Consider the following 13,023-nt stretch of genomic DNA (forward strand, 5'->3'; position numbering starts at 1 on the left):
AGTCATAAGAAACGTGGTATAAGGACAGTCATAAGCAATGTGGGATAAGACTGCTACTGAAGGACAGGCACATAACACAATTACAGAGAAAAGAGTGTTGGAAGCCACTAAGAACTTTTTAGGTGATATGAGTCATGATTCAGTCGACAAATAAATAGTGTACAGGTTTCTTTCCTCTGTGGCTTAAAGCTTAGCCTCATCCTTGAATATATCTGTGGGGTCTGGCATCACTGAGACTGAGGTTAGTTGGTAGATCAACCTTCAAAAGCAGCCATTAGCCTCTGGGGTTCTATACTTGCTAGAGTCTAGCCATTAGGCTGATATTTCTGAAGCTCAGCTGCACATGTGTCTTCTGCAGCCTCATTTCTCTAGCATGCTGTTCAGTTCTGAGCGTTTTTAAAGACTATGCGGACTAGTCTTCACACAAATATCTAAGTCCTGTGTGTGTCTTTTCTCCTATTAACACATATAGAACATGTATTTTGGCTAAAGCATTTTCCAACTCAGTTCATTGTGGCTGACAGAGTACATAAAGGAAGTTTATAAAGTCAAGTCTGATGAACAACTCTCACATTGACATGCATTCAGCACCAGCCTAAATGCCTAGAAATGGGAAGCACCGAAATATGCTCACCCACTCTGTCTAACCAAAACTTCTATAGTCAACTCACAATAAAGTTTCTCCAGTACTTTACCTTTAGTTATGCTGTTTGCCCACTCTTTTTCATATAGAATAATTTTAGAAATATTTTTATTTAGTTTTGTGGCCAATAATATACTTTATATTTTAATATCTATTGATATATTTTTTTATTAACCCTTTATGATTCATAAGGACTATAAAATCACTAACCTCTTTTTTTTCTCTAATAATAAGATTTATAGCTAAGGAAAAGAGAGAGAACGTGTATCATCGGGTCTCCTCTGCAAAGACTCCACTGATGACACCAAGGACTGTAAAAATAATCATTAGTTTTAAAAAAGTACTGTGGCTTAATTCAAGATTGTGTGTATCTTCTTTAAATTGTCATGAACATTGGTAAAGGTGTTTAGATTATCTAAGAGGCAATGTCAAGTCACTGCTGAGGTGAAAAAAGAAAAAAAAAAAGAAATGATAGCAGGCACCCACATTGGAAATCGCCCATAAGATATTTGTAGCCCATAATTTATGCCTATTCACACTGTACCAAAAATAGGAGCAATCTGTGATTCATTAAGAGCCTATAGTCCTCCCACAATAGATGTTCATGGGATGAGAACATGCGTTACAGACAGTAAATTCTCTTTTCACTACTTGATCTGCAGCCATACTTTGGACCCATGTTTTCATGCCCCTGCTTGAAAGCTTTTTTAACCGTATATAGAAGACGGGTAAAGAATTATCTTGGTTTATGTTTTATACCCAATGGAAATTACGTCTCAATTGTGTTCTTATGGTATTTATTTTGTGCCTATAAAACTATCAGTTAGGCAAGCACAGTTAGGTCTGTTCCAACCAAAACTTAGCTCTGTTTTGTATCACAGACTTTTGTTCTTTCCTTATTTAAAATTATTTTACACGAAGTGTCCATCTTCATTAAAGTAATGTTTTAATATTATTTTTTCTTACATAGTAAATTTAAAGGAAGAAGATAAAGAGTGAATAGACATAACATTCTTCAGAGACAAAAAAAAATGTGGTGATAAAAATTTTAACAGAGAATCAAGAAAAAAACTGAGAGAGAAATGTTATCACCAACAGTCATGAAGTGAGAGTTTCAGAGCCATGAAATGTTAATTTGCGTGATATTTAAACAAGATACTAAACTGATATTTGCCTAGTATCCTGTAGTCACACACTCATTGTCACTCAAACTGTAAGATGTTTTCATTTTTATTTTCTATGAAAATCGGAGATAACACACTGTGATTATGTCTCTTTCACTGTGTTTCAAGCTTTAGAAACAATGAATTCCTGGAATTTCTTAGAATGTCCTATGTTCACACAGTTCATAAATCAGAGACCTAAGGTTCATATCCTTTACCTCAGACATTATAAACTCGTCTTCTTTGAACTACACCAGATTCATCACACTTTGAATTTTTTTTATTATATCTATTATAAGAATGAATTAATGTCATTTTGAATGAATCCATAAACATTAAAAAAGCTAAATAAAGCCAGTATAAGAAAGAACATGTTCTTTCCTTCTGTAATTACAAATCTTTTTTCCACCAGCCGTGTTACAGGTCTGTGAACATTGCTTATCTTTTATTACTCATTTGAAAACCAGCCCTTGACCTTGATCTCCTCCTGCTTGTGATATTTATTTTCATTCTTTTTGTTTCTTTTATGTTCTGCTTTTTATACTTTCTCTATGTTTTGACATGGATTTTGTCTTTCAAAAAGATATGGTTGTGCATCAATCCCTAGGATTTATGAATTGAACTTTATGTGTGTACAGAGACGTGGCAGATGTAATTAGAATACAATTTAGCAGGACACATACCCAACTCAAGTGACTAGAGTACTAATTAAGAGGCACGAGACAAAGAAACAGACACAGGGGAAGATAGAGCTGTGATGAGTACAATAGAGATTAGGATTATGGGACTAAATGAAAAAGAATGTCAAGAATTGCTATAGCCATGGGAATCTATGAAAGAGACAAAAGGGAAGATTTTCTCTTTAGTGTTCCAAAGGATGGAATGAACACTTGCAACTTTGAAGTCTCAAAAGAGTGAGAACAAAATCTTGCTTTATAGAACGCAGTTTGTGAAAATTTTGGCGCATTTAAGAAAATAATGACTTAATTTTCAAGTTACATTTTGTTTTATGTTGACAAATGAAATCACTTTGTATTTTCATAGTTCAATGTGTTATTTCCATATGGCATTTATGGAGGAATACCGTGTGCACAACCTAAATTCCAGCAGTTAGGAGACAGAGGCAGGCATGTCTCTGTGAGTTTGAAACCAGTGTGGTCCACATGGCAAGTTCTAGGACATCTGGCTTATCACAGAAACAACAAACACATCTAAAAAATTGAGATATCATTTAATTTAAAATCATCAAGTGAGGATGAGGATTATTACCACTGTCTAAAACATGTATAATATATTTTTAATTTCTTTTTTATGTTTATATCAAGTAAGAAAATTGGAGATTTTGTTTATTATTAATGTTTTTAAACTGACCACAATGGATAGCCTTTGTTACATTGATAGAAACTTCTTCTGTTGCCAGTTTCTTCAGGGCTTTTATCACAAGGGTTATTGATTTTTTTTTACTTTTCATAACCTTAATTTAATTTAATTTTTAATATTAATAATGTGAATATTTATGTTATCATTTTTATATCAAATATATATTGTTTTATAACATTCTTCTCTACGTTGATATGGTATATGCACAGTATACCTTAATGCAGCATTCAACTTTCTAGTTTTGGTAAATCTTTTTTTTTCATTTATTTTTATTTTTATTAATTACACTTTATCCACCCTGCATCCCCCATAAGCCTCTCCCTCTTCACCTCCCAGTCCCACTATCCCTCCTCCCTCACGCATGCCCCTCCCCAAGTCAACCAATAGGGAAGGCCCTCCTCCCCTTCTCTCCTCCCTCTGTCAGATATAGGGTTGGTGAAGATCCTTTCCCATTCTGTAGGCTGTTGTTTTGTTTTGATGACTATGTCCTTTGCTTTACAGAAGGTTTTCAGCTTCTTGAGGTCCCCTTTATCTATTGTTGCTCTTAGAGCCTGTGCTGTTGGTGTTCTGTTCAGGAAGTTGTCTCCTGTGCCAATGAGTTCCAATGTCTTATATACTTTTTCTTCTAACTGATTTAGAGTATCTGGTTTTATGTTGATATCTTTGATCTACCTGGAATTTAGTTTTGTGCAGGGTGATAAATATGGATCTATTTTCATGTTTCTGCATGTAAACATCCAGTTGGACCAGCACCATTTGTTAAAGATGCTGTCTTTTTTCCCACTGAATGGTTTTGGTTTCTGTGTCAAAAATCAAATATCCATAAGTATGTGGGTTTAATTTTGGGTCTTCTATTCAGTTCCATTGATCTACTATTCTATTTATATGCAAATACCATGCCGTTTTTATTACTATTGCTCTGTAGTACAGCTTGAGATCAGGGATGGAGATGCCTCCAGACAATCTGTTGTTGTACAGGATCGTTTTGGAAATTCTGGGGTTTTTTGTTTCTCCATATGAAGTTGATAATTTTTCTCTCAAGATCTATGAAGAATTGTGTTGGTATTTTGATGGGAATTGCACTGAATATGTAGATTGCTTTTGGCCAAATAGCCATTTTCACTATGTTAATCTTACCGATACATGAGCATGGGAGATCTTTCATCTTCTAATATCTTCTTCAATTCCTTTCTTCAGAGACTGGAAGTTTTTCTCATACAGGTCTTTCACTTGCTTGGTTAGTCACTCTACTCTCAAATTTTATGTTTTGTTTTGTCAGGGTCCTCCTAAGTTATATTGAAGATTTATAAATTATCCTAGGTACATTTCTTTTAGTCCTAATATTTCTATTCTTTATCCTGGCTTCTTTGGAAATAATGCAACTTATGACTCTGTTGTTAGCAAGATGCAGCTACAGAATTAAACAGAATGAAACCCATAGATTGTCCTTCATATATTTTTAGTGAAATATTCTAAATATTATAGTTTTTGGAAAATGACACCTATATCAGTTACATGTTGCTGGGACAAAAATACCCAACAAAAGAAACTTATGGGAGGAAAATTTTATTTGGCTCATAGTTTGAGAATACAGTCATGATGATGGGGAGCCATGCTGGTAGGACCACAGAGTGACAGGTCAAATTGCACCTAGTGTCAAAAAGCAGAAAGAGATGAATACTTCTTGTTTTCATCTATTTTAGGGCTGCACCCCAAGAAATGGGGCTGTCCCCACTTAGAATTTTTCTTCTCTGATTGTTAAGCTTTTCTGGAAACAGCTTAGTAGATGTCAACAGTGTTTGCGTCCAAACATCTAGACATCCCATCAAGAAAACAATGAACATTAATCAATACAGGATCTGAGAAGTGGCAGCAATTTTGAGCTCAATATTTTTGAGTCCCAGTTCTTCCAACAAATGTCCAGCTTTTCAGTTCACTTGAATTTTCTCTTAGAGAAACCACCTAAATTATAGCTTTCAAAATCTCATTTTCACTGGGGGAATGCAGACAAGCATGAAGCATCAATCAGGACTTGTATTTTGTTGTTGTTGTTTTTGGTTTCTGCCACATCATCAAAAGCTTGCCTTATATGTAATGGCAGAAAGAAAATTCAATTTATTATATAGATTTCAATTGCGAGTAAGATCATAGAAAATCTGATTTTTTTCTTTCACCCGAATTATCACAATAGCCCCTAGGCACAGCATTGTTATTACAGATTAAAGGATTTACTTGTTTTATGGCTGAGTAATGATCCATCATGTACACATAATCTAATTTCTTGTTCCATTCCTCTTCATATGAACTCTTTGGTGATTTCATATATTGTTTATTTTGGTATACAAGTACATCTATGTCTTAAACATACTAATTTAAATTTCATAGAATTGATGGATCATATTGGATTGGAAACTATGTGCCTTAGATTGGATTTAAGGTTCTTTTTCTTCTCATTCTCAGTCTTTTTAACCTTTCATTATGTTGATTAGAGTCAATCTGACAGTCATTCAATGATATGCCATTGTGTTTTAATTTGTATTTTGTGGTAATTAGCGATGATGAACAGTTTTGTATTGATCCATCAACCATTAAACTATCTTCTTTTGAAAACTGTTCAATTCTATCTCCCCTCACTAAATTGCTGTTTTGGTAACATTTTAAGCTACATTGTAACACCTTTCGAGGAATCAAAGGACAAGTTTCATCTTTTCCTCTTTTGACATGAAACCAGCTATGTATTTTTTACTCTATTAAAAGAAATGTATAGGCAATGCTAATTTCAGATGTTCCCTCTGAGAGTATGTTTTCCTTATAATAATGAAAAATTATTTCATTTGCAGTTGCCTTCTAAATATCGATCAACCGGATTAGATAGTCTCTGTTACTCACTTCATATGAACAGGAATCTTGTAGGTAAAGTATAATTGTCTGAATTTTATAACTCAAAGTACACTTTTAGAGAGATAATACACCACAGTTCTAGAGCTAGAAGACAGGTTTTCTCTTTCTTCTGTGCCCGCCAGAGAAAATGTGTTTGTTGTCCACCAGGTTTTTTGTTTTTATTTTTTTTTAAATTTTTTTTCACATATAGTTTTCAAGTCTTTTTTAAATTAATTATTTTTTTATTAATTACAATTTATTCACTTTATATCCCAGATGTATCCCCCTTCCTCATCCCTTCTCAATCACACCCTCCATCCCTCTTCTCCTTCCATGATCTTCCCCAAGTCCACTGATAGGGACTTCCATCTACCCCAGCTTATCAGGTCTCCTCAGGACTGGCTGCATTATCTTCCTCTGTGGACTGGCAAGTTGGCTCCTCCCTCAGGGGGTGGTGATCAAAGAGCCAGCCACTGAGTTCATGTCAAAGATAGCCCTGTTCCCCTTAAGAGGACATCCACTTTGAGACTGAGTTGCCATGGGTTGGTTCTAGGTTATCTCCATGCCTGGTCCTTGGTTGGAGTATCAGTCTCAGAAAAGACTGCTGCTCTCCTTGTGGAGTTCCTGTCCTCTCCAGGTCTTTCATCTCCCCCTTCTTTCATAAGATTCCCTGCACTCTGCTTAAAGTTTGGCTATGAGTCTCAGCATCTGCTTTGATACCCTGCTGGGTAGAGTCTTTTAGAGGTCCTCTGTGGTAGGCTCCTGTCCTGTTCCCTGTTTTCTCCATCTTCTGATGTCCATCACATTTGCCTTTCTGAATGAGGATTGATATCTTACCCAGGGTCCTCCTTCTTGTTTACTTTCTTTAGATGTACAGATTTTAGTATATTTATCCTATATGTCAAATATCCACTTATAATTGAGTATATACCCTGTGTGTCTTTCTGCTTCTGGAATACCTCACTCAGGATGATCTTTTCTAGTTCCCACCAGTCACCTGCAAATTTCATGATTTCCTCATTTTTAATTGCTGAGTAGTATTATGTTGTGTAAATGCAACACAAGTTCTATATCCATTTCTCAGTCTAGGGACATCTGGGTTGTTTCCAGATTTCTGAAGAGAACACCACAGCAAAGGCTCTAAGATCACTAAATGGGACTTCATGAAACTGAAAAACGTCTGTAAAAGGAAGGACACTGTCCTCAGAACAAAACAACAGCATACAGACTGGAAAAGGATCTTCACCAACCCTATATCTGACAGAGGGCTAAAATCCAGACTATATAAAAAAATTCAAGAAGTTAAAAGGAACAAATTAAGTAATCCAATTAAAAAATGGGGCACAGAGCTAATTCTCAATAGAGGAATGTAGAATGGCAGAGAAACACTTAAAGATATGCTCAACCTCCTTAGTCATCAGAGAGATGCAAATTCAAAACGACCCTGAGATTTCACCTTTCCCCCATCAGAATGTCTAAGATAAAAAGCTCAAGTCCCAGCACATGTTGGAGAGGATATGAAGAATGGGGAACCCTCCTCTATTGCTGGTGGGAATGTAAACTTGTACAACCACTTTGGAAATCAATCTGGCACTTTCTCAGACAATTAGGAACGGTTCTACCTCCAGTCCAGCTATACCATTCCTAGGCATATATCTGAAATATGATCCACTATATAACAAGGACATTTGCTCAACCATGTTCATAGCAGCTTTATTCATAATCATCAGCTTTTATTTTAAATAATCAGTTTTTTACTAAGACAATGAAGTTCAGGCTACACAGGACAGCGCTTTCAGGGTATAGGGTATTAGAAAGTACATTAGAGGAAGTGTTTCATGATACAAAGGAAACATGATATAGAGGTTTCCTTGAAGTTTTATATTTTTTTTTGTTTGTTTGTTTTAGACAGGCTTTCTCTGTATAGCTCTGGCAATCCTGGAGCTCACTTTGTAGATCTGGCTGGCCTTGAACTCATGGAGATCCTCCTGCCTCTGTCTTCTAAGCACCGAGATTAAAGGCATGCACTATCACTGCCCAACCACAGAGTCATTTTTAATATGTTGCAGTCTTAGAGATTTCTTCAGTTTCATTTCTTATAGTCCTAGAATCTAGAACATGCATGACTAAGTTACTGGTATGTTATCTACAGTTTACATCTACAGATACCCTGCTCCTTTCCTTCCATGCTGACTTCATGTTGCATGTATTGGAGGGCACTAATATGATGTTCCCATATGATATCAGAACAAAAATACAAAATGTATTCTGCCTCACAATTTACTTGTTTCCTAATAGTCCCATCTATTTAAAAAGTATCCCTTTTATTTTTTTTAGATAATAATATATTTTTTTCTTCCCTTTCCTTTCTTCAAGCTGCCCTAGCCTTACATACCTCTCTCTGCTTTATTTAACATTCATGGGGTAATTATTTTTTATTGAATGTAAAGAAAGTATTTATTTTCTTGAAAATAAATTCTTATCTCACACAATACACCCGGACCACAGTTTTTCCTCCTTCAGCTCCTCTCAGATCCACCCTATTTTCCCTCTCACTCAGATATACTCTATTTTCACTTTCTCTTCAGAAAAGAACAGGCCTCCAAGTGATAACAGTCAAAGAGGAAAATAGAAGATTCAAATATGGCAAGGCAAAAGGCCTCATACTGAGGCTGAAAAAGACAATTCAATAGGAGGAAAAGAGTCCCAAGATCAGGCAAAGACTCGAGACACACTTGATCGCATTTTTGAGTTTTACAAGAACACCAAGCTAACAGCCATAATACACTTTTTAAATTTTCTATTAATTGTTGTCACATGCATTCAAGCCATAAAAGAAACCAAAGCATACTTATTTAATCTTAAGCCAACTTGTGGGTAAATATAGTGCAAAATTTGCAAAGCAAATTCTGAAGAACTTTGTTCCCACAGGTAGATGTTAGTAAAATCAGTGTGATTACTGTGATAGAGAGCAGGAACTTCAAATAGCATTGAAATGAGTGTTTGTTTATTTAGACTTTCACCAAAATTTTACTGAATATGCCAAATTTACCTAAGCATATCATACCAACAGTATAGTATGCACAATAAAAAAGTATCCTGCCTTTATAAATGTATTTTTATAAATAGAGATAAGCATGAATATGAATATTTCCTTAAGTAGAGCATGATTTTCACTGGTCATTTTCAAGGCATCACCCTAGTGCCACTAACAACTTAATGGAAAAAGTAGTGGTGCATAGGCATTTGAGAGTCAAATAAAATCTGGCATGGGCCCAGGCATAATATTACAAGTACGTCAAGACAGGACAGTGGGTTCTAGGTTAAAAAAAAAAAAAAAAAAAGGTTTTACTAGGGACAAGATAAAGTTATTCCCTGCACTGTGTCTTATCCAGAGACCCAAGAACAAAGCTCATTGGAAGCTGTTTTTCCAAGGGCAAATCAAATTTCAGTTATTTAAATTTCTTTCCTCAAATTTGCACAGCATTATGTATGAAATTACCTCCCTCGACCCCCAAATAAAGTTTTGATTCTTTCAAATGGAAAGTAGCTCCAGGAGCTTTTTATATGCAACCTGAGAACATTTAGAACCTGCAGTTGAATTTATATTTTTTCTAAATAGGGGAGGAAATTGGTAATAATAAAAGCATAAAAGGCATTTTATGATTATGCCTGAGCTAAAAAAAAAAAAAAAAAGTTTGGTTTAGGGAGTAGAATCAAAAAAATCAATGTGAAGCATCAGCAATGCTGATCCTTTTACTTTTTATTGTTCATGGTGAATCAATTAGACATCACCAAAGCAACCTCTGTGAATACAACATAAAAGTAGTTTTCATTAGCTGCTTTTTTCTTCGTCCCCACAACAACATTGTGAGGGAAAACTGTATGACTATGGCATACGTTTTCAATATATCCCATCCAGGATCACTCACTTAATTCTATAATTACTTTTCTCCAGTACTGAGTCTAATTGCTCAAGTATGTTTCAGCCTTAACACTGGCAATTCCCCGAGAGCATACAGAAGCCTCAACTCAGTCAAATACTGAATCGCTAAAGAAAGACTCATTATAATAGACAGCATTTTGGTTGCTTCTTATGCGGCTGTGCGCCTGAAAATGACTACTTTGTTGTTTCTGGGCTTCAGTGTGTTTATTTTTCAACTCATTTAAACGTAGCGAAAAAGATTTCTTAAAGACTTTATTTCCAGAAATATAGTTAAAATGTGTCAGGGAGAAGAGCCGATGAAACGGTTCAGAGCTTATGAGGATCTGAGTTAATCCACAGCACCCATGTAAAACTCCTGCACTGGGACAGTTGATCATAATCTAATCATTGGGGAAAAATAATAAAATAAAATAAAATAAGATAAGATAAAAGGCAAGCCAATCCTAAGAGTGCAATGGCTGGCCAGCATTTCAAAAACGATGAATTTGAGGTTCAGGGAGAGATTCTGTCTCACTGGAATTGGCAGAAAGTACCAGTGGAAGGCACAGAAGTGGTCCTCTGGCTTCTGTATTTATGCGCTTATTTGTACATATGCACACACATGAATATGCCACAGGCATGAACCACACACAAAACACAAGGTGATGATGATGATAACAGTGATGATGATGTCACAAAACTGGAACTAAGGAACACAAAAAGCCCTTGGGAATGTTTTTTATAATCATATATATATATGTATATACACACTGAGCTAGTAAACATGCATTAACTTTTATTTTCTATTTTTTACCTTCTTTATTCAAGTAGAATTAGTTGCTCCACTGTGTCACTTAAGATGTCAAACTAGAGAACACAGTGGAAAGAGCTGCAGCAGATGCTAAACCAGAAAAACTTCTTGAGGGGTTTGATAACTGAGATTTATCAATGTGTTATGAATCAGTAGTATTCAAGGGAAGAAGTAAGAGAAACCGTTCAAGGAAGGGAGAGATGAACAAATCCTTTATATGTGGGCATCAACAAATATGAGTGTGTTAGTCAGCATTCTCCATTAAGATAGAACAGACACAGCTGGCTAAATAAATGACACGGGATTCAGTAGAATTCACCCAAGGGCATGTGAAGACTGATTTCCCTGATAAGCTGTTTGCAAGCTGGAGAACCAAGGGTACTGAAACATGGCTCAGACCACGTTTGAAGGACTCGGTGCCATGGAAGTTGAGGTGGGGAGAGACTGTCAGATGTAGGAAAAGCCCTGATGATTTACTCAACAAGTATGTAATTGTGTTAGTTCTTAGGCCCAAAGGAAATGCAGTGTCAACATTAAAGACAGGAAAGGAATACTATCTCAGGTGCTGAGCAGGAAGTGTGTTCATGTTTTCTCTACTGTTTCATTCCCCCTGGAATCTTAACCTATTGGGGGGTGACCAGTCACAGTGAAAGTAGTTCTTAATTTGTGCCGTGTAACAAATTACACCTCCCTTGTAAATACCCTATCAGAAACAATTTTCACCAGCTTTCTTTCTAGCTATCCCTTAATCTAGCAAACCTTAACCCTAAAACCAATCACACAAGCAGGTAATAGACGGTGAGTTAGAATGTAGAAAGACTCAAGGACCTTGAAATACTATGGCATGAAGATTCATCTCTGCTACCCTATTATACTTCTGGAAGAGCTGGTCTCATCTCTTCTCTCTAGGAGCTGTGTGGATTTTCAAATTTGAAAAGTCATCTGTTTTCAGCCAAGACAACAGAGTAGGTTATGTCACACAAATTTATATTCATGTGTAGCAACTGTCCTTTCATTGAGCACACCCTTCTTATCTTGAAGGAACACGTGTCCATTTATTTAGCTACTTCAGTGCTCAAGCTGCATATGTATTTCTCTCTAGTACATCCCCATTAGCAAGTACTCTTCCTTAGAAACTGAGTAAACGTTAACACAGGTTGAATGAGTGAAACTCACAGACAATAGTCCTCAGCCTCCTGAATTGCTGTGATCATATGCTTACACCACTACACTCAGTTTAAAGATATTTTTATTTAACTCAAATCCTTATCAAAACCTTCTTATCCTCCACTTAATGTCAAATTATCCCCTTTTACTTATTTTTTTCTGAAAATGTACTATACAGAAGGAAGCCTGTCCTCTCAGTGAACATCATTTATTGTGGAAAATCAAGGATTGATTCATAAGTATTTATTGTAAAAGTTTTCTGAGCACACTATCACATAGCAAGACGGGAAATTGGATTTTAGGTTGTAGATATTTTTGTACTCAAATTCCTATTTCAACACCTATTTTTGCTTGAGGAATCTTTAAAACAAGCCAACAAATTGTAACTAAATCTATCAATAAGTGTTTTTCTTTTCTTTAACACATTATCGTGATTCATATTTTAAAACATGACATATTGGTATTGATTACCTTCTGAATATACTTAATTTTCAAATGGCTTCTATTGAAGATAATTTTTAACTTTAAAGTAGAACGTGTGGGAGATTCTTTTTGTGTGAAAAGACAAATATCAATAAGTATATTCTTTAAATAAATATACAGCATTTACATTAAAATGCAGTGGGGTTATGCCTTGGAAAAATGTATGACTCAGAGAATACTATACTTTGTACATTTTGTATTCCAATCCTTATGATGTCAGTGACAAATGTGGGACTCACTCCTCATGTGGTTCCCTCTGTTTGAATCTGAAATGAAAACATTTCCTCTCTAACCTCCATGACAGTGAAAATCCACAGGAGCATCACACAGAGGTAATGACAACCATGTGGCCACAACACAGGAGCGGTCTTGGAGACAAAGACAATTTCAGTGATTCTGTTTTTGCAGTATTTGTGTTTCACATAATCAGCTACATACCAAATATTTATCACTGTGTGCTGTGTAAGATGACTCTGTCAGTGGAGGTGATAGGCAATAAATGAAGCATTATCTCCTCATTCTCCTTTCAAAGGAATTCTTTGCTGAGTGAATGAGGTGGACAAGTAGAGAG

This window comes from Psammomys obesus, unplaced genomic scaffold (genome assembly GCF_907164565.1).
Source record: "Psammomys obesus unplaced genomic scaffold, mPsaObe1.curated_primary_1811, whole genome shotgun sequence".
Lineage (NCBI taxonomy): Eukaryota > Metazoa > Chordata > Mammalia > Rodentia > Muridae > Psammomys > Psammomys obesus.